The sequence below is a fragment of the Oncorhynchus tshawytscha genome, linkage group LG14 (genome assembly GCF_018296145.1).
Source record: "Oncorhynchus tshawytscha isolate Ot180627B linkage group LG14, Otsh_v2.0, whole genome shotgun sequence".
NCBI lineage: Eukaryota > Metazoa > Chordata > Actinopteri > Salmoniformes > Salmonidae > Oncorhynchus > Oncorhynchus tshawytscha.
Window position 1 is genome coordinate 13277398 of NC_056442.1, and position 23177 is coordinate 13300574.

At 41.7% G+C, this 23177-nt stretch overlaps 1 protein-coding gene across 7 annotated transcripts in view; it reads right to left on the bottom strand.

Annotated features, from left to right (window-relative positions):
• LOC112253931 (B-cell CLL/lymphoma 9 protein) overlaps positions 1–23177 on the bottom strand; it is a 104613-nt gene that overhangs the window by 30645 nt on the left and 50791 nt on the right. For 5 of the 7 annotated variants that reach the window (XM_024426056.2, XM_024426051.2, XM_042297056.1 and 2 more), the window contains exons 1-2: positions 4075–4468; positions 1054–1246 (exon numbers count right to left, since the gene is read on the bottom strand). The gene's annotated coding sequence lies outside the window, so the exon portion shown is untranslated. Of the gene's footprint in view, positions 1–1053; positions 1247–4074; positions 4470–23177 lie in introns of those variants that run through there. The other 2 variants (XM_024426052.2, XM_042297058.1) reach the window with 2 other exon arrangements.

Here is a 23177-nt window from a genome sequence, read left to right on the forward strand (position 1 = left end):
GAACAAAACAACCTCCAATACCCTATCCACACACCTGAGCCAAGCCAAAGTTGCTGGAACTGTGCTAGGAAGCACAGTGTGAACAGAAACATTTTACCCAGTACGGTTTTGATGAGCATGTCAGTGTCGCTCTAATTTACAATCACCAACAATCTAAAATGAAGCATTAGCCTGTATGTAGAGCCAGCAGTATGTCCTGACCATGTGACTGGATGAAGAAAAAAAAAATACTAGCTGTCCCAATTAAAGGACATAACTAGACTCCTACCCAGCCATGGAAACAACGCATGACTACACCACACAGTCTCCTGTACGGAAACAACGCATGCCTACACCACACAGTCTCCTGTACATACGCGCACACACACCATTTCCTGGCGGTCAGCCTGTGTGTTCCTACATCGGAGGCCATTAGTGGGTGTGTAGGTCACGGGCTGCGATTACAGGATGGTGTGCTGGGCTGTTTTATGCCATGTGTATGTGCCCGCCCTTAGATCTGCCCAGGCTGGCGTCACACTTTGTGTGTGCCTGTGCGTCTAGGCAGGGCCTGAGATAACCCCTGCTGCACAGCATACCGTTCCAGAAACAGGATGCACTGTCCTCTACCCAGGGCCTTAACCCATGGATACAAGAACATGCCCGCCCGCCCGCCCGCCCCGCCCCCCCCACACAAACACATGTCTGAAATTTGTAGAGTAAACTATCACTTCAAGTTCCCTGTTACTGCTCTTTGAGTTCTTTAAGTTATGACTCTTAGATCCCATGCACAAATAGACAATCGCGCAACATAAGCCGTCAGGTGTCATGGGAAGAGTCGACATCTGTGAATACGTTGTCACAGACAAAATAATAAACCGTTTGATTTATCGTATTGTAGTCCGTGATACGTGTTGTGCCTAACCTTCCTTATGCTTGAACAGAATTGACACATACACCAACAAGGACAAAAATATTTACACGTCATATCACCTGCCTGTAAAGTCCAAACCACAACAGTGACAAAGTAACATGGAGGCTACATACACACGCATTTGTGTGCGTGATGTTCCTTACCTTAAATGACCCCAGGTCTCAGAGACCCCGGCTACTCCTCACGAGGAGAGCCTATCCCAGGGTTCCCTTTGACCTTGGCCCGGCAGACAAAGCAAGCTGACTGGCTTAGCGTCGGGCCGGAATCACAACTGTCGCAGAGCCTCAAATCCCAGCACTCCCTCTCAGCAGAAGATCACAGTGCCCATTCACAAACCTGCAGAGAGAAAAAGACAACCGTCAGGGGTGAATTCACGGTCTTTAAAAAACGCTCGGAATATCGCAGAGGGAAATAGAACAAATCCAGTTGACACGATCCCCTATTCCATCTGAGAGACAATCCTTTTGGTTCGGAGCAATGCATTCTCTCTGCGAACGTTCCGTAACGTTACATCCTCCTAAACAGGCCTCAATCTCCAAAGGAGACCTAAACACACTTAACTTTTGGTTGAGGAAAATGATTATTAACAGACCACAGATGTTTTCATCTCATTCCTATCAAGCCGCTTAAAAAAAAAAAAAAAGGCACAATCGCTACATTCAATGCCTGGTTGTAAAGCCGTGTCTGGCTTTTTGGAGGCTTGAGGGCAATGTCTTCGAGAAGAAGAATTAAAATAGTAAGAGGAACAGGGTAGGCACAGTCTGGCCCAAATTGAACTTGTTTGATTTTTATTTGTTTGATTTTAGATCGATTGTGTTTCTTCTTTCTCTGGCTGCAACAGGGGACATGCAATTTAGCAATTATACATTTAACAACTAAGATGCACAAGGGAAAAGATACATAGAAAAAAGTGTCGCTTGTATCAGGTGTACATGATACGTCCCACATAAACCAAGCCAATGCATACAACCATCACATATACAAAACCAATGGACCCACATGGCAGATTCTACACACAGTGCAAAGGGAATAGATAGCAGACAACCTACATATCCACAGCATTTGTGACGCACATCAGCTTCGACATTAGGTTAGATGCCCAGGTTTAAGCCCCTCCACAGCAGAAACTCTACAGGACAGCTAGGATGAAATAACATTGGATCCAAGAGGACATCTAGGAAATAACATTACCCTAGCCTGGTATGCATCACCTTTTAGGCCTTAATTATCATCTCAATGCTCAGATCCATAGTTGAAACAATAGCAAAGCAGCCACCCCACCTCTACTTTGGTAAAAAGCTAAGATTTGCCTGGAGAAAAGTAACCACTCTCAAATTCATAGACAGAGCTATGAATGAAACCCTGACCATGATATCAAAATGATAGTTTTAACCATGTTTTGAGGCTATACAGTGTTTGTTTACAAACATTGGAGTAAAAAATAATAATTTTATTTTGAGTTCTGATGGGGTAAGACACTTGAACTAAGCTCATGCGGCATTTATAAGTTATATTCTTCAATAATCAATGGGTATATCATTAATTTATAAGTCCAAACATGCATGTAGCAACTAAGGATTCTAGCTTTAACCTACTGTACTGCAGCAGATGTATTAATTTTCCATTCCAAATTAGCGTTATACGGCTTCATCAGCTACCCTGACCAGTATCATTTGCCATGGCATCATTCACATCTTCTATATGAATAGTCTACAACACCAAAATAACCTTTTGGCAAATATTGATTATGCCCAGACAGTCGTGAGCAGAGTGAATAGGCCAACATTTCGGTTAACTAATCAACCTATCATACAAGCACGAACCACAACAAGGTGGACACAGGACATGACACAGTATTCTCTATGGGCAGAACAAGTAGACAGTCCTTGCGCAAGAAACAAACGGGCTAGTTACACAGCATAAATACCATGTATAAAACTACAACAGGGTGGTGATGCAAGTTTCCAACTAATTGATACAACACCTATTAGGAATACTATAAAAATGTATAATTCAACTTTTTCCAGTACCTCCAATTCAATGTTTACATACACAAAGAAGCTTGGGCTACATTCATTTCAGGATATGTTGCAACATCCCATTCCATATTGAGTCGGATACCATGAATGGAAAAATAACTGTACCCTCTCTTAGCTTTTTGTGTTGGTCAGAAAGTTACAAAACATCTCCTTTCAGCTTGTCTTAGCAAGCACTAGCAGTTCTAGGGAGGGGGGGGGGCAGTGCCCCTGTGACAACAATTTTGAACCCCCTTGTGGCCCCCTGAATGTGGAGTATGAAATAACTAATTTTTGCTATGCAAAAGTTCTCTTTTTACATCCGTTAGACAGAAAAAGTAAATAAATTGTTGAATGATTATGAACATGGTCTTTTGCCTGCTAATACCTACAATGCAGTATAGAAAACGATATGACAACAATAACGTCTAATGTAACTGGCCCCTCTAACAGTACAACTGGCCCAAGCTTGCACCCCCCCAAGTTGAAATGGTCTAGAACCACCACTGTTAACAAGCGGCTCAAACACATTTTTATTTTATTTTATTTAACTAGGCAAGTCACTGTAACACTTCTGTAGCACGAAATGTAAATATAGATTTAGCTTATTCGACCATGGCTGCCCGAGCCTTCTACTAGAAAACTTCGGGGTGGATAACAGAATGGGACAAAAAGCTTCAGGCCAAGTCGGCGAATCACGATCAACATTGCAGGATACTTTTGTTGCTTACTGCTTTGCAATGATTTCACCGCGTGTAGACCTGAATAAGTGCACTGATTTAAGTTTTACGAAAGTCGGGATGTGTTGTATTAGTGGGAAAACGATAAACACGTAATCGGTAAAGTAAGTAACCCCCAAAAATACATGACAAAAATAGAAAGCAGCAGCATGTGTGTTGCAATGGACAAATACCCATCTACACAAATTCATAGGGTAAAATTAGCACTAGGGACAACTTTGAAGCGATATATTGAAATAGCTAATTGAAGTCTAACGTTTAAAAGTGTAACGTTAACTTCAGAGAATACGGGTCTGACTTCCCAACGGAGTAAAGCCAAGTATGTTTACAGCTGAAAAACAGGCATGGGATAAAAATGCTATCTAGCTAGGTTAGGTAACGTTAGATGCAAAGGGAAACCCTCTCTTACCCATTGTGTCTGACACAATATCCTTCATTATTGAACACATCACATATGTATACAGAGCTCCACGAGTCCCATCTTTCTTCGGCGAGGACAAATTATTCCATACACAAATAGACTTTCACCAATAATTATCCTCGAGGAAAGTAAACCATTTTCAAAAGAGGTTAGTCCTACGCGAAAGACGAGGTTAAAATGTTATTTTCCACGACAAACAAGAACAGTAGAATACTTCCAGATTTTGCACAAATAAATCTCAACTGCTGGCTATTATACTCCAAGCGATAACAAGGGCTTCTCCAAGACGTTCCAAACTTGTGCAAGCTTTTTTTTTCTCTCAAAGGAGTTGTTCCTGTTTCGCCAAAGTTTGGGGGAGGGGTGCTTGTCAAGCAAGCTAAAATCCCCAGCCAGTTTAGAACACAGACAAAACTCACAGAGAAGTGAGAGCGATGTCGATCCGTTATAGCCTACTAAGAACGACAGGGTAAAGATAATAACCAATTGCAAGACTAGGATAACCATAAAATATCCTATGCATTTGGGAAATTTTAATTTTGGCCTATTAGGCTGGACAGTAAATAGCAGTGGTGTAAAAATACTATACAATATTTTTACACCACTTATTGTGGTTTTTGGTGTATCTGTACTTTACTATTCATATTTTTGACAACTTTTACTTCACTTCATTCCTAAAGATGTACATTTTACTCCATACATTTTTCCTGACACCCAAAAGTACTTCTAACATTTTGAATGCTTAGCAAGGACAGGAAAATGGTTCAATAGAGCCCCACAGTGGAGGTGTCATAATACCCATAAAACCTAGGGGTCAAACTGGGAAATGGTTCCAATCGTTTTTCCACCATTCACTTTTCCAATAGGGGATTTTCGAAAAACTTTAAATAAGGGCTGTTTCGTGTAGGTTTGCCCTAGCACAACGTTTTGACAAACATGTAAATCTCTCTTGGACAAGGTGACTTTTATCAATATGCTCGACTCTTTTTAAAAAGATTTAAAAAATGGTCATTATCATCAAAGGAGACATCATGCAAAACTACAAATCCCTGCACGTCACATCTAGCTGACACCTTTGCTAACAGGTTTTGTATCAATTTAAAACTTGCACAAGACAGTTCACATAATTGTCAATTTAAAGAAATGTTGCCAATGTATTCATTACTACAGTTAGTTAACATTAGATAGTTAACCCAGAGATTCTTACCTTTACCTCGATTCAACAGTCTCATTCAGATCATCATGGCATTTGTAGTTCTTTATGATAGCCACATTAGCAGCTAATTAGCATTTCATTTTTGGTGGGTAAATACAGGCAAATATATTGATAAAAGTCACCTTGTCCTAGAGAGATTTACACATTTATCAAAATGTCACGCCTACACGAAGCACAGCTCTTACTGGGGCGGCAGATAGCCTAGTGGTTAGAGCGTTGGGCCAGTTTGCCAGATCAGACGCATACCAGGGATGTTCTCTTGATAAGTGTGTGTATAGAGTACCACAGAAAGGTTGCAAGATCAAATCCCCCCGCTGACAAGGTAAAGTAAAAAAAAACTGTCATTCTGCTCCTGAACAAGGCAGTTAAACCCACTGTTCCTAGGCTGTCATTGAAAATAAGAATTTGTTCTTAACTGACTTGCCTACAAAAAATAAAGGTATAAAATAGTGTTTCTAAAATCCCCTATGGGAAAAACGAATGGTTGAAAAACAAGAGTGATTAGAACATTTCCTTGTTTGACCGCTAGGTTTTAAAGGTAGTATGACTCATACTGTGGTACTCTATACACACACTTATCAAGAGAACATCCCTGGTATGCATCTGATCTGGCTGACTCACTAAACACACATGCTTCATTTGTAAATTATGTCTGAGAGTTGGAGTGTGCCCCCCCTCAAAAAAAAGAATGGTGCCGGCTGGTTTGCTTAAGGATCCACCCCCTTTTTTAAATGTTCATCCTAAAATGACATACCCAAATCTAGATATGCTCAGGCCCTGAAGCAAGGATATGCATGTTCTTGGTACCATTTGAAAGGAAACACTTTGAAGTTTGTGGAAATGTGAATGAGAATATAACACAATAGATCTGGTAAAAGATAATAGAAAGAAAAAAACAACTGTTCTTTTGCATTTTTTTGTACCATCATCTTTGAAATGCAAGAGAAAGGCCATAATGTATTATTCCAGCCCAGTGCAATTTAGATTTTGGCCACTAGATGGCAGCAGTGTATGTGCAAAGTTTTAGACTGATCCAATGTACCATTGCATTTCTATTCTAAATGTTGCATCAAGTCTGCCCAAATGTGCCTAATTTGTATATTAATAACTTTATGTTCAAAATTGTGCACTCTCCTCAAACAATAGCACGGTATTCTTTCACTGTAATAGCTACTGTAAATTGGACAGTGCAGTTAGTTTAAACAAGAATTTAAGCTTTCTGCCAATATCAGATATGTCTATGTCCTGGGAAAGGTTCTTGTTACTTACAAACTCATGCTAATCGCATTAGCCTATGTAAGCTCAACCGTCCCGTAGACGGGACACCGATCCCAAATACGTTTTTTATTATATGGAATTTGAAATGATTTATACTATTACTTTTGATACTTAAGTATATTTTAGCAATTACATTCACTTTTAATACTTAAGTATATTTAAAACCAACTTTTACCTAAGTAGTCATTTTCTGGGTGATTTTCAATTTTACTTGAGTCATTTTCTATTAAGGTTTCTTTACTTTTACTCAAGTATGACAGTTGGGTACTTTTTCCACCACTGGTAAGTTGGCCTATCTTTCTATATTTTCACAAGCTATGTTTTCATTAGTCTATAGTTCAGTAGGGCAGGCAATTGCCTCTATCCATATAATCATACCTTTGTTTGAGTGCAAAGTAGCCTAATACAAGGGTGGTGTAGCCATATGCATAACCTATAAGCTTCATAAGCTATCATAATTGTCCAAATAGGTGACATGTCGATGCCATCAGGGTGACAAGGGCATAGCTTATTTGCTCATTTCAATAAAAAATTGCATTTAAAAGCAGAAGAGCAGTAGCCTATAAATCTTCCCCTACTTATGATTTCTGCATTGCTCCTCCTAACGAGGGTTGCTGGCATCAATATCTCAGGTTCCACCTACTGCCGATATTCCCTTGAGCAAGTAACTTAACCCCCAAATCTGCTCTAGCCTCTCCAATCTGATGTGTGTATGTTTATGTATGTTCTGTTTATGTATGTGTGTGTATATTCCAGTTTCAACTGACCTGAGCCCTAGGACCATGCCCCAGGACTACCTGACATGATGACTCCTTGCTGTCCCCAGTCCACCTGGCCATGCTGCTGCTCCAGTTTCAACTTCCACCTGACTGTGCTGCTGCTCCAGTTTCAACTGTTCTGCCTTATTATTATTCGACCATGCTGGTCATTTATGAACATTTGAACATCTTGGCCATGTTCTGTTATAATCTCCACCCGGCACAGCCAGAAGAGGACTGGCCACCCCACATAGCCTGGTTCCTCTCTAGGTTTCTCCCTAGGTTTTGGCCTTTCTATGGAGTTTTTCCTAGCCACCGTGCTTTTACACCTGCATTGCTTGCTGTTTGGGGTTTTAGGCTGGGTTTCTGTACAGCACTTTGAGATATCAGCTGATGTACGAAGGGCTATATAAATAAATTTGATTTGATTTGATATATCAGGGGGGTTGGATAAAAGCAGAATACAAATTTCCACCTCCTGTGGACTAATTAATAACAGTATATTTTGTCTTGTCTTCATGTCTTGTTTCCTCTGCTACCCTCACTTTGAAAAATAGTTTAACCCAAATTCTTAATCAGATTCTAGGTAAAGTCTATGTGCCATACTGTATGTGAACTGTCAGATCAATTGTAGTTGAAAGAGCTGTGCACCGCATGCCTGCACAGGAGACTATAGTAAATGAAAAAGCAGACACTTTCCTATAGCCTGACGTCTTTTAGATGTGCTCAAAGGTTTGAACATCAAAGGTGTAGGTGTGTTCTCTTCATACTGCACCTGGTTACTCCACCACCCCAACCCTTGATTCCCCCCACCCTTGCACTTATCCACTTGTTCTGCTTTGAACAGTTTTATTTTATATGGGCCTACCTGGCAACTGCTTTGCCCCTCCCCCATAGGTTTAGGTAAGAGTCTGTTAAATGACAAGAAGTGAATGTGAAAGTATGTCCGTCATCTGTCTGTCTAACTGTCTGTGTCTGTCTTTATCAAATGTAGTAGACTGCAGACATGAACAATCGACCTGAACCGTTTCATATGATGGATCACATAAACCCCTGGCCTCTCAAGATGCTAGAAGTAGCCAACCTGGACTCAGGGTAGACGTAACATAGTAATGGTAAATCTTGGCCACTCCAATTAGTATAATATGTTAAGTTTCGTATGGTATGTATTAATATGTGGATGTCCATCTTGCATTTTGTATTTTATGTTACAATTACAATTTGTATTACCTGTTACGAATTTAAATTTGTACAATATGTTCCGAACTGCAATTCTTACAATATGCTATGAATTTGCGAAAACGTATGATATGATACAAATTCCAATTTGATGTAGCTAACGTTAGCTAGGTGTCTAACGTTAGCTAGGCTAGGGGTTAGGGGTTAAGATTACGAGTTAGGTTAAAGGGTTAGGTGAAAGGTTAGCTGACATGCTAAGTAGCTGCAAAGTAGCTAAAAAGTAGTAAGTAAACTCAGCAAAAAAATAAATGTCCTCTCACTGTCAACTGTGTTTATTTTCAGCAAACTTAGCATGTGTAAATATTTGTATGAACATAACAAGATTCAACAACTGAGACATAAACTGAACAAGTTCCATAGACATGTGACTAACAGAAATCAAATAATGTGTCCCTGACCACAGGGGTGATCAAAATCAAAAGTAACAGTCAGTATCTGGTGTGGCCACCAGCTGCATTAAGTACTGCAGTGCATCTCCTCCTCATGGACTGCACCAGATTTTCCAGTTCTTGCTGTGAGATGTTACCCCACTATTCCACCAAGGCACCTGCAAGTTCCCGGACATTTCTGGGGGGAATGGCCCTAGCCCTCACCTTCCGATCCAACAGGTCCCAGATGTGCTCAATGGGATTGAGATCCGGGCTCTTTGTTGGCCATGGCAGAACACTGACATTCCTGTCTTGCAGGAAATCACACAAAGAAAGAGCAGTATGGCTGGTGGCATTGTCATGCTGGAGGGTCATGTCATGATGAGCCTGCAGGAAGGGTACCACATGAGGGAGGAGGATGTCTTCCCTGTAATGCACAGCGTTGAGATTGCCTGCAATGACATCAAGCTCAGTACGATGATGCTGTGACACACCCCCGAAGACCATGACGGACCCTCCACCTTCAAATCGATCCTGCTGAGTACAGGCCTCGGTGTAACGTTCATTCCTTCAACGATAAACTCAAATCCGACCATCACCCCTGGTGAGACAAAACCGCGACTCATCTGTGAAGAGCACTTTTTGCCAGTCCTGTCTGGTCCAGCGACGATGAGTTTCTGCCCATAGGCGACGTTGTTGCCGATGATGTCTGGTGTGGACCTGCCTTACAACAGGCCTACAAGCCCTCAGTCCAGCCTCTCTCAGCCTATTGCGGACAGTCTGAGCACTGATGGAGGGATAGTGCGTTCCTGGTGTAACTCTGGCAGTTGTTGCCATCCTGTACCTGTCCCGAAGGTGTGATGTTCGGATGTACCGATCCTGTGCAGGTGTTGTTACACGTGGTCTGCCACTGCGAGGACGATCAGCTGTCCATCCTGTTTCCCTGTAGTGCTGTCTTAGGCGTCTCACAGTGCAATTTATTGCCCTGGCCACATCTGCAGTCCTCATGCCTCCTTGTAGGATGCCTAAGGTACGATCATGCAGATGTGCAGGGACCGTAGGCATATTTCATTTGGTGTTTATCAGAATCAGTAGAAATGCCGCTTTAGTGTCATAAGTTTTCATAACTGTGACCTTAATTGCCTACCGTCTGTAAGCTGTTAGTGTCTTAACAACCGTTCCACAGGTACATGTTCATTAATTGTTTATGGTTCATTGAACAAGCATGGGAAACAGTGTTTAAACCCTTTACAATGAAGATCTGTGAAGTTATTTAGATTTTTATGAATTATCTTTGAAAGACAGGATTTAGTTGCAAAGTTTCTAATTAGCTAAAATCCTTAAGTTATCCGTGATGAGATTTGAACGTGCAACTTTTGGGTTGCTAGACGTTCACGTTATACGCACACACCCAGCTACCTTGACCAACCCCCTCATTTTATTATTATTATTATTATTTATACCTTTATTTAACTAGGCAAGTCAGTAAAGAACATTCTTATTTTCAATGACGGCCTAGGAACGGTGGGTTAACTGCCTTGTTCAGGGGCAGAACGACAGATTTTCACCTTGTCAGCTCGGGGGATCTAATCCTGCAACCTTACAATTAACTAGTCCAACACTCTAACCACCTGCCTCTCATTGCACTCCACGAGGAGCCTGCCTGTTACGCGAATGCAGTAGAAGCCAAGGTAAGTTGCTAGCTAGCATTAAACTTATCTTGTAAAAAAACAATCAATCAATCATAATCACTAGTTATAACTACACATGGTTGATGATCTTACGAGTTTATCTAGCGTGTCCTGCGTTGCATATAATCGATGCAACACTGGGGGATGATTTAACAAAAGCGCATTTGCGAAAAAAGCACAATCGTTGGACGACTGTACCTAACCATAAACACCAATGCCTTTCTTAAAATCAATACACAGAAGTACATATTTTTTAACCTGCATATTTAGCTAAAAGAAATCCAGTTTAGCAGGCAATATTAACCAGGTGAAATTGTGTCATTTCTCTTGCGTTCATTGCACGCAGAGTCAGGGTATATGCAACAGTTTGGGCAGCCTGGCTAATTGCGAACTAATTTGCCAGAATTTTACGTAATTATGACATAACATTGAAGGTTGTGCAATGTAACAAGAATATTTAGACTTAGGGATGCCACCCGTTAGATAAAATACCGAACGGTTCCGTATTTCACAGAAATAATAAACGTTTTGACCACATATTAATGACCAAAGGCTCGTATTTCTGTGTGTTATTATGTTATAATTATATCTATGATTTGATAGAGCAGTCTGACTGAGTGATGGTAGGCACCAGCAGGCTCATAAGCATTCATTCAAACAGCACTTTCGTGCGTTTTGCCAGCAGCCCTTCGCAAGCACAGCGCTGTTTATGACTTCAAGCCTATCAGCCTATTGGCTGGTATAACCGAAAATGGCTAGCTAGTTAGCTGGGTGTGCGCTAATAGCGTTTCAAACGTCACTCGCTCTGAGACTTGAAGTAGTTATTCCCCTTGCTCTGCAAGGCCGCGGCTTTTGATGGGTTAACGCTGCTTCGAGTGTGGCTGTTGTCGATGTGTTCCTGGTTCTAGCCCAGGTAGGGGCGAGGAGAGGGACGGAAGCTATACTGTTACACTGGAAATACTATAGTGCCTATAAGAACATCCAATTGTCAAAGGTATATGAAATACAAATGGTATAGAGAGAAAAAGTCCTATAAATACTATATTAGCTACAACCTAAAACCTCTTACCTTGGAATATTGAAGTCTCATGTTAAAAGGAACCACCAACTTTCATATGTTCTCATGTTCTGAGCAAGGAACTTAAACGTTAGCTTTTTTACATGGCACATATTGCACTTTTACTTCTCCAACACTTTGTTTTTGCATTATTTAAACCAAATTGAACATGTTTCATTATTTATTTGAGGCTAAATGGATTTTCATTGATCTATTATATTAAGTTAAAATAAGTGTTCATTCAGTGTTGTTGTAATTGTCATTATTACAAAAACAACAACAATTTAACCGGCCGATTAATCGGTATCGGCTTTTTTGGTCCCCCAATAATCGGTATCGGTATCGGCGTTGAAAAATCATACTTGGTCGACCTCTACTATGAAACCATACCAAACAAAACATACCTTCCTAAATTGATTGTGCCGGTTTTACATTTACTATGTTACGTCTAGTCTATGAGACCAGGCTGTACTAACAGCCTAGTACATGCTTCAGGATAGCAGTTTACATCTTTTGTCACGTTTGCGTTTCCCTGTGTCCCTTATTGAGGACATGCTATTGACTGTACTCTATAGTATCCTCTGACCATACTAGTCGGATCCCCTCAGATGTAGGATACAACACACTCACAAAACCAAAGAAAGAGAATACCATCTCAGAGATACCATTTGCAATTTTTCACAATCACTTGCCTCTCTTAAAACACTCTTCCTTCAATAGCTGAGCAAGAGTGATACAATGCAATAGGGATTCTTTGTATCAACACAATAGAATAGATACTAGGCAGTTGTTGTTCTGTTCTATTTACACATAAATATATAATTCTTTATAATGGTTAGAAATAGCAGCGAATGATCAGAGAGACCTATCGGCATATATCTGTTTCTTGATTCAATATGGAGACAAAGACGGTGAATGTTAGAAGGAGGAGAGGAAGCACTAGATTTTTGTCTGTTGTTCGTTCTGCTGCATACTAAGCGTGCAGTGGAGGGAGGGCTGGCAGACTCGAGGGATTAAAAGCGTTTGTTTACCATCTAATCCTTTGCATGAACCCACAGCACCACCACTACCACCCAACAGACTCCCGGATCCCAGAAAGAGCGGAGAGAGATAGAGAGAGAGAAAAAGAGAGAGAGATAAAACAACAACAATCTAAGTGGATACTCCGTTCTGGGGGGAAACAATTCCCTTAGAAGTTCCATGGCAATTGCTTTTACCGTTTTACTCAGTTGATTCTTGTGCTGGAGCTCTTAGATAACAAGGGGGAGAAAAAAAAGGCAATCCTTTTTACTCTTTGGAAGTGATATGAAAGGTCGTCCCCTGCTGATAAAATGTCTGTTCCTCTACCCCCAGAGAGTACATGACAGACATGTTTCAGACATATACCATTTACTATATGGGCAAAAACAGAGAACAGTTGTCAATGTTTGCATACTTTTATATATAATATGGTGCCTGACATCCCCAGTGTTACAGGGTCATGTTCAACAGGGTACACCGTGGCAAATGTTTTGCAACGGAAAACAAAACAATTCTTTCTTATTAGAACAAGTCCAGATAGTCCCTGTTCCCGTCGGTTTTCTTCCAATTAATGCCTAATGAACATGGCCCTGTTGTCTCCACAGAGTTACATGTTTACGGAACACAGTGAGTAAAAACATCAGTTACACACGTTTTTCATGTTTAACACCTCAGAAAGTGGTGACATCTGGTAGCACGGAAAAGGAAAAATAAATCCCTGTTCACAATGAGGCATGGTCTTTATTTCTATCCTGCTGTCTTGTGTTCCAGGTTTAAGTTGACTTTCTAAGTGAATGTATGTCATTGCCATAGGTTAATAAAGAGACCAACATATGTGGCTGCTTAGAACAGTGCAATATAGTGAAACAAAGGGATTTAGTGGTGCCCATAAAGAGGTATGTTTTTATGAGAGCTGCTCAACTACTGTATATACAGTACCAGCCAAAAGTATTTGGACACACCTACTCATTCAAGGGTTTTTCTTTATTTGTACTATTTTCTACATTGTATAATAGTGAAGACATCTATAATAGTGAATACATAGTGAATACTATAATAGTGAATAGTGAATACATCTAAACTATTAAATAACACATGGAATCATGTAGTGTTTTATATTTTAGATTCTTCGAAGTTGCCACCCTTTGCCTTAATAACAGCTTTGCACATTCTTGGCATTCTCTCAACCAGATTCACCTTGAATGCTTTTCCAACAGTCTTGAAGGAGTTCCCATATATGCTGAGCACTTGTTGGCTGCTTTTCCTTCACTCTGCGGTCCGACTCATCCCAAACCATCTCAATTGGGTTGAGGGCAAGTAATTGTGGAGGCCAGGTCATCTGATCCAGCACTCCATCACTCTCCTTCTTGGTCAAATAGCCCTTACACAAACTGGAGGTGTGTTGGCTCATTGTCCTGTTGAAAAACAAATGATAGTCCCACTATGCCCAAACCAGACGGGATGGCGTATCGCTGCAGAATGCTGTGGTAGCCATGCTGGTTAAGTGTGCATTGAATCCTAAATAAATCACTGACAGTGTCACCAGCAAAGCACCATCACACCTCCTCCATGCTTCACGGTGGGAACCACACATGCGAAGTTAATCCATTCATCTACTTTGTGTCTCACAAAAGCACGGCAGTTGGAACCAAAAATCTCAAATTTGGACTCATCAGACCAAGGACAGATTTCCACTGATCTAATGTCCATTGCTCGTGTTTCTTGGCCCAAGCAAGTCTCTTATTCTTATTGGTGTACTTTAGTTGTGGTTTATTTTCAACAATTCGACCATGAAGGCCTGATTCACACAGTCTCCTCTGAGCAGTTCATGTTGAGATGTGTCTGTTACTTGAACTCTGTGAAGCATTTATTTGGGCTGCAATTTCTGAGGCTGGTAACTCTATTGTACTTGTCCTTTGCAGCAGAGGTAACTCTGGGTCTCCCTTTCCTGTGGTGGTCCTCATGAGAACCAGTATGAAACTGGCTCTCATGAGGACTACCACAGGAAAGGAAGCGCTTGATGATTTTTGTGACTGAACTTGAAGAAACTTTCAAAGTTCTTGAAATTTTCCACATCGACTTTCTCTTTGCTTATTTGAGCTGTTCTTGACCTAGTATGGACTTGGTCTTTTACCAAATTGGGCTATCTTCTGTATACCACCCCTACCTTGTTACAACACAACTGATTGGCTCAAACACATTAAGAAGGAAAGAAATTCCACAAATTAACTTTTAACAAGGCCCACCTTTTAATTGAAATGAATTCCAGGTGACTACCTCATGATGCTGGTTGACAGAATGCCAAGAGCATGCAGAGCTGTCATCAAGGCAAAGGGTGGCTACTTATAAGAATCTAAAATATATTTTGATTTGTTTAACACTTTTTTGTTTACTCCATATGTGTTATTTCAGAGTTTTAATGTCTTCACTATTATTATACAATGTAGAAAATAGTAAAATTAAAAACCTGGAAGGAGTAAGTGTGTCCAAACTTTTGACTGTTTACTGTAGGAGGGGATAAAGTCCCAGTCACACCCTTTGTTAGTGTGCACATGTATGTCAGATCTCCCACTTGTGTATCCATCCAGGACATCACCAGGAAGATTTAAGTGGTGTGTTTCTTATGGTAACGCTATCATAAAACAATAGTGGTGAGGGATGACTTGACCATCACTATGGCGCCAATATTATGTTTGCATTTGGTGACCACTGACCCTATAGTCGATACCGTTAACTTGTTGTTCTACTATACTATAAGTCAAGTAGGTGGCCTTGTGGTGCATAACGGTAGATTTTTAAAGTCAGTGAGTGGTCACTGAGTGGGTCATAAACAACCATTCACAACATTTTGAGAGTGAACAATCATTTGTATTTCTTGACAACAAAGGCATTTCAAATTCATGGAGGCTTATCCAACAGCAGTCTTCCAGGTACAGATTTGATTGCTTTTGCAACTCATCACCACTTTCCAGTTATCTCTCCTCCCCGCTCCCCTTCCCTCTCATCTCCTCTTCATTCCTCTCTACAATGGAGGTAGATATCTAAACAAGCTCCAATTAAATGAATGTGCCTCTCGAGTGAAATTACATCAATGAGCTAGTCATCAACAAGGAATTTGATAGCAAACCATTCTATTGAGTGCCCCATAATTTATTCAATAACCGCTAATCAGGGAGCTGAAAACAGCAATAAAAATTGGATGTAATTGTTGTCATACAGAAATTAAATCATACACTCAGTTTAGAGTGCATACGTTGAACAACAACCTGGCAAATTAACTAATTAAATATTGATATCCTATTGAAGTGAATCCTGTTCATTTGTGAGTAACGCACAGTTTTTTCCCTACCCAATAAGTAACCTTTAAAGACGATTTTTATCTCTCAGCTTGTTTGTCTGTGAGGTTTTTTGTCCATGCTTATATTTGGCCCTGCGAAGGAATATAAATCCTTTGACTCTGAACAAACCTTATAACAAAACAAAGTACTTCTGCCGAGCCTGCACTCTTGCCTTAATTCATTTTCACCACTTTTTTTCCAATGGGCATGTTTTACAATGTCTCTAGCTCTGGCTGCTTTGCTGTCACCGCAATACAAAGTAAGCAGGAATACTGGTGAGTCAAGGTGTGCATCCCAGATGACACTCTAGTCCCTATGTAGTGCAGTACTTTTGACCAGGACCCATAGGGCTGTGGTCAAAAGTAGTGCACAACATAAGGATTAGGGTGCCATTTGGGAAACTCCCAAGGCCTTTCATAATCTTCACTGCTGTAGAGCATTAGTGAAACCAACAGTTTCAGGATTTTCTATTACATTCACATTTTAGTCATTTAGCAGACACTCTTATCCAGAGAGACTTACAGGAGCAATTAGGGTTAAGTGCCTTGCTCAAGGGCACATCGACAGATTTTTCACCTAGTCGTCTCGGGGATTCGGTTACTGGCCCAACACTCTTAACTGTTAGGCTACCTGCCGCCCCCTTCTATAGATGGAATGATTGGTTAAAACCACATTCCAACCAGTGTCTATTCCAGAAGTTACCACCTGCTAAATCTATGACTTAAAAATGCCTATTTACTCTGTTCCATCTGACTGCGCAATCCACTGTCTCATCAGCCCAGCCAGGCACTTTATAAACTTGATCTCCACTATAAAAAGCATCTCGACATTATCACACATTTATTTTAGACTAACATTTACTTTTCAACAGCAGATATTTGTATAAACCTTGCGGTCTGTCTCTGACATTTGCAACATTGTTTCAATATTCAAGTTCATTCTCCAGCTGTCCCATAGTAATGAAGATGTTGGGAGTCGGGATGAGACAGAGAGACAGGCAGCGTTTCTCAGCCAGTCAAAATCATGAATAAGCTGGCATAATTTTTATGGATATATACAAAGAAATGTCAATTGAAAAAAGGTTAAACGAAACAAAGTGCAGCATGTTTGCAGTCTTTCCAGCTTCAGTTGGAAGTGATTGTGTTAGCTGTGTTGTTGACTATCTCCTATGAACAAGTGTCCTGACGAGTGAGCACATTTTCTATGCCAGGCAAAATCGTGCCTCATTAGCTCATTGTTATGGGTGTATCCAAATAAATGTCACTAGAAAACAGCTTAAATAAATGCAAATGCAGCTACTTTGCTATTATTATGGCTGCACTGTTAGACGTGACTGTAAGTTAGCCGTAGTTGGCTAACAAGTAAGCAAGGGATAAGAATGTTGTCAGCCGGTATGGCAATGGGACATTTAGAACAAACGACTGGATCGCGTCCATAGATACAGAACAAAAAGACTGAACGACTGGGTCGGGTCGATGGCAACCGAACCAATAGAACGAACTATCAGCCTGCTTGGGTAGCAACCGTAGATTTGTGTCAGGACTATATATTGTGGAAGGATGAACTATTATGAATAAATTAATCAAAATAGCGTTTTTAATGAAAATATGTAAATCATTATTTGAATATGTTGGTAACCCGTAGTATAAAAGTGATAATGCCCTCGAAGCTGGTGTTTGGAGGATATATTGACAGTTAACAACACCTGTGCCAATATATCCTCCAAACACTGACTTCTTGAGCATAATCTCTTAAATATGCAACAGAGATGCTATCATTGCAGTTCCATGCAGCTTCTAGGTACTGAGGGTTGCTGTGTGGCTGTGAGAGGACCACCTCTATGTACACAGATAGGGGGCATCAGGGTGTCATAAATTCAGACAAGTATCGCCTCTTTGTATGTGTGTGTGGAAGGGGGGGTTCTTCTATCCTTGTGGGGTCCTAAAATCCCCACAATGATAGTAAAACAGGGAAAATTATCCCTATTGGGGACATTTCCCACATCCCCATGAGGACAAAGGCTATTTTAAGCTTAGGGGTTTGGTTTAGGGTTAGGCTTACAATTAGGTTTAGGGTTAGGAGTTAGGTTCAGGGATTTGGTTAGGGTTAGGGTAAGGGTTAGGAGAAAAAAAGATTTTGAATGGAAATTAATTTTAGGTCCCCACGAGGATAGAAGAACCAAACGTTTGCGTGTGTCTGTCTCTCTGTGCCTGCACCTGTGTCTCTGTGCGTAGGTACCATTTTGTAACCAAAGGTTTCAACTGTAAATTCCTTATGAATTCCTTTATAAACTGGATGCCCATGTAGACCACTTTTTCATTACTTACATCGTTGACATTGAGCAAGCCTCTCTATCAATACTGGTAGTCATGCGCATGGTTAAGACTCTTTGGATGGAAATCAAGTAAATCAGTTGGCTAGCAAGCACTGTGGACGTTTGAGTGAATTACTCTTCATTATCACAAGATTGAACCACTTGCCAGATATAGAAATCTGTCAAAATTCAATTTAGCTGTCATGTACTGTAGTAAAAGGTTCAAAAGATTACCAGGTTTATTCTTAGGCTCTCTTATAACACTGTTTTAAGTTATAAGTTACAAGGGTATATAAATAGGATAATGAAGGAATGAAAAGGGTTACAGATGACAAATTCACAGGTCTCAATCAGACACAGGTATTAAAAGATCGCGGACACAAGGTCAATCTGTGACCTGCATTCGAAAATCTATGCTGTGCCATAATATACTATACAATACTATATACTATTCTATACTGTTTATAATACTAATGTGTTCTATAGTATCCTTTTCTTATTTAACTGCATGCATACTGAGTTGAGCCAACCCTGCCCAGAGCTTAGGGCTGACTAGTATTATACATCCACAGCCAAGTGGAAATCAGAGTGACTGGGGGCATCAACTGCCCAGCAGACCAACTGCCCAGCAGACCAACTGCCCAGCAGACCAACTGCCCAGCAGACCAACTGCCCAGCAGACCAACTACCCAGCAGACCAACTGCCCAGCAGACCAACTAGCCCAGCAGACCAACTGCCCAGCAGACCAACTAGCCCAGCAGACCAACTGCCCAGCAGACCAACTGCCCAGCAGACCAACTGCCCAGCAGACCAACTGCCCAGCAGACCAACTACCCAGCAGACCAACTGCCCAGCAGACCAACTACCCAGCAGACCAACTGCCCAGCAGACCAACTACCCAGCAGACCAACTGCCCAGCCCAGAGACCAACTGCCCAGCAGACCAACTGCCCAGCAGACCAACTGCCCAGCAGACCAACTGCCCAGCAGACCAACTGCCCAGCAGACCAACTGCCCAGCAGACCAACTACCCAGCAGACCAACTGCCCAGCAGACCAACTACCCAGCAGACCAACTACCCAGCAGACCAATGCTCTGCTCCATGGATCTGTAACACGTTTATCTTTAATAATACGTCAATACAATCGGGGAGCTTTACCATGTAACGTTAAGGAATGAGGTCTTTCACATCGGATGAGCCTGAATGTTAGGTTTTTTAAACGGCATTCTGTTATTTGCAAGACTACACACAAAAAAATAAAGGACTAAAATATCTAGAGGGGTCCAACATGATCCTCTGTGTTAGTTTGTAGCCCAGTTCTATAGCCAGAGGTATGGCTATGCAGTGAGTATGGCTCAGTATAGATCAGCCTGCTGCGATTTGGACGGGAGCCGCCCTGAACCGTACAGTGCTGGCTCTGAGATTCTCTTTTGTCAACGGGAAACTATGGTGGAGGCGTAACATGACCGACAGGTGATTTATACACGTCGTTGTTGATTTTTAACTGGTGATTCTGTTTTTAATTGCATCGAGTGTATTCTGTCAGTCTTTCCCACTTGTCATATCTGAGAGGACCACAATGGAAAAAAGCCTTCAGGCATTATTGTGTTTTATCCTTCATAATTTTTTATGTATATATTATTGTCTCCAGCTAGAGATCCAGCCTAGGACCAGCCTAGGTCCCTCTACTTATCCAATAAATTAAATCAATCAATCTATAACAGTGTGATTAATGGCCTTATATTTGCGGCATACACGAAGGTTGAGGTGATAGCAGGTAGGGCTACAAGATTCTCCTGGGGAATTGGAAATAATGGCCCTCTGATGCGTGGTCAGACTGCTCAAAAGTCATCCTGCATCCCTCCAATGTAAATCTACCTTAAAGCTAAGCTCAGCTCAATAGTATGAAAAGGGTATCCTATAACAGAGAACTAGGGGCTCAGAGAATCACTCACACCATTTTTTCTGAACCACATCCAGCCCATAACTCTTCCCATGAGGAGGCTGTGAATATCAATGAGATTTCACTGGGTGGACCCCTTTGTTTTCTTGAAACATGATTGAAAAATCACTATCTTTCTCCAAAACCTTGGCCATGTGGCAAGCTATTGATTCGGGAGGATTTGACCCTTTCATCTTCCTCATTCAAACCCCGAAAACAAACAGCAGCAACCACACACTTGACCACAGAGACAGGCAGAGAGTAGACACTGCAACTGGGGGAAGCAACAACTCCATGTTTTAATTGAAGCAATTCAGCAAGATACCCTTTTAAAAGATCATATTTAAATTAATTGCTTAAATTTCAATTTACTTCCTGAATTGTAATGGTATTGATCTACCCTGGCACCAATAGCTGAGTCCTTCTATAACATCCCGGTTATGTCAACAACAAACACAGCGCCGTTGTCAACTACAGCCATGCTGGCAGGGTGGCACCTTATCTTGTGCCCACCGTGTCTGTTGTGACAGTGAGGGAAGGCAGTTGGATATGTCTTTCTCTGCGAATGTTCTAAAAACAGAGTCAAGGCGGGGGAGACAGGAAATGGACCCAGGCTCCTGCAGGTCAAAGGTCATTTGACCTTTGTAAATGTATATTGGTGTGAGAGTGTCCTGTGTTGACCCTGTTTATGGGGCCAGCCAGCCGGCAGGGTGGTGTGAGCAGGCGTTGTTTAATTTGTCCTTCCTTTGCGGGGAGAGCTTTATCAGTGCAGTGTAACTGGCTAACATAGGTGTGTGTGTGTGTGTGTGTGTGTGTGTGTGTGTGTGTGTGTGTGTGTGTGTGTGTGTGTGTGTGTGTGTGTGTGTGTGTGTGGTGATGGCGTCAGCGGTCAAGTCTTGCAAGCTTCCTGTGGCCACAAACTGATGAAGCATAGGCTTCCATCACACCCCATCAGACACAGACAGACATCAAGTCTCTAGATACCTTAATATGACTCCAGGTCCTCAATGAACAAAATAGCTACCAGGAATGGTATAGACCCATCCTCCCATTTCAAGAGCGGCCAATTGCATGCACGTGTGTGTCTGTGTTCTAAAAGGGAAGTCAGCCGATCCAGCCAACCTCATTGACCCAAACTGATTGACTGTTTCCAGGTCAGCCTCTATCTTGGTGTTGGGCCATTGCCACCTCCTGTTCCACAGCCACAGCCTTCCCTCGATCTGATTCCAGATCTTTTTAGGAAAGCAGCATTTCTCCATGTGGAGGAGAGCCAACACTGTTGCAGTAACTGTTTTGCTCTTTCCCCCAAAATAACATGGCAGCCCTGTGAGAGCAGGCTAAAAATAAACCACTGCCACCGGTAGGAAGGCCAAGGAGGCAGAGAGAGAAACCAAAGGTATGGCTGCTCTCTCTCCCTCGCCTCAAAGTACACATATCGCCATTGACTCCAGGCTCACAGTCAAGGCTATTGGGTTATCTAGGCTGTGTGTGTGTGTGTGTGTGTGTGTGTGTGTGTGTGTGTGTGTGTGTGTGTGTGTGTGTGTGTGTGTGTGTGTGTGTGTGTGTGTGTGTGTGTGTGTGTGTGTGTGTGTGTGTGTGTGTGTGTGTGTGTGTGTGTGTGTGTATTCATTGAGATGTGCAATGTATTTTTCAAGAGAGAGCTGTTTCAGAAAGGCAGCATTAGTATCTTTACCTGTTCATACTGATTCTGGTATGAGGCTGGTCATATTTGGTTTGGCACTCTCTGAGCTGAAATAATTACACGAGGTCTGCTTTATTTCTTAAGATTGTTTAAGTACAAACGTGGACTGAGCTGAAGGATCAAATGGCACTTTCATGGACAAGTATTCCCATTTTGCCCCCAAAATATATTATCCTTTAAAAATACTACTAAATTCATTATTCCCACCAAATGCTTTCATTCACATCTAATTCTGAGGCAAATCCTCAATCAAAATGCTTTCTCTATAATGAATGAATGAGATGGTGTTGATGACACACAAGAGTCAACTTGGGGAGGGGCTTTAATTTCATGAGGCATCCTTACAGGACCGACATTACAGTGTACTGAAACACCTATCTGAATCTAAGCATGCAGGAGAGAGCTGTAGTAGAGAGCATAGACCATTAGCTAGTTAAAGCTATCATTAGAGAGGGATCGCTGTGGCTGACAACGCCCCACCTACACACACAAACACATACACTCACACACTCTAGCATACGCATGCATGCATGAATGCAGAGACACACCCATGCTTGCACTCACATGTACGCACACACACATGTACACACACACACACACACACACACACACACACACACACACACACACACACACACACACACACACACACACACACACACAGATAAACCTACACAGAGGAAAAACACACACATCCAGGGTGCAGCACTGTTTACATCCAGACCCTGCCCCCCCTCCCCTGAGACCCATTTCACATTCCTCCACCAGCCTCCCTGCATTCTTTGCGTGGTGAGGAGGGGGACTAACCCGGTCTTTCTTTCCTCCATCTCTCTCTTTCTCTCTGTTTCCTGCACTCCCTTTCTGTCTTTTTTCACTCTCTATCTCTCACTCTCTCATTCAACACTCCTTTTCCTTCCCATTCTCTTTCACTGTTTATGGCAGTCCTTTCTTGGTCACCCCATTCTCTCTTTCTCTAGACTTTTTTTAACATTTCTCCCTCACTCACCAAGTCTCTCTCTCACACACACACACACACTCCTCATCCATTTCTCTTTTTCTCCTAGTCCCCTCCCCATCTCCCTCCCTTCCACTCTCCATCTCTCTCAGTGGCAGTAATTTGGGAGTAATGAGAGCTGAGGAGAGCTGAGCTGAGTGGCCAGGGGGGATGAG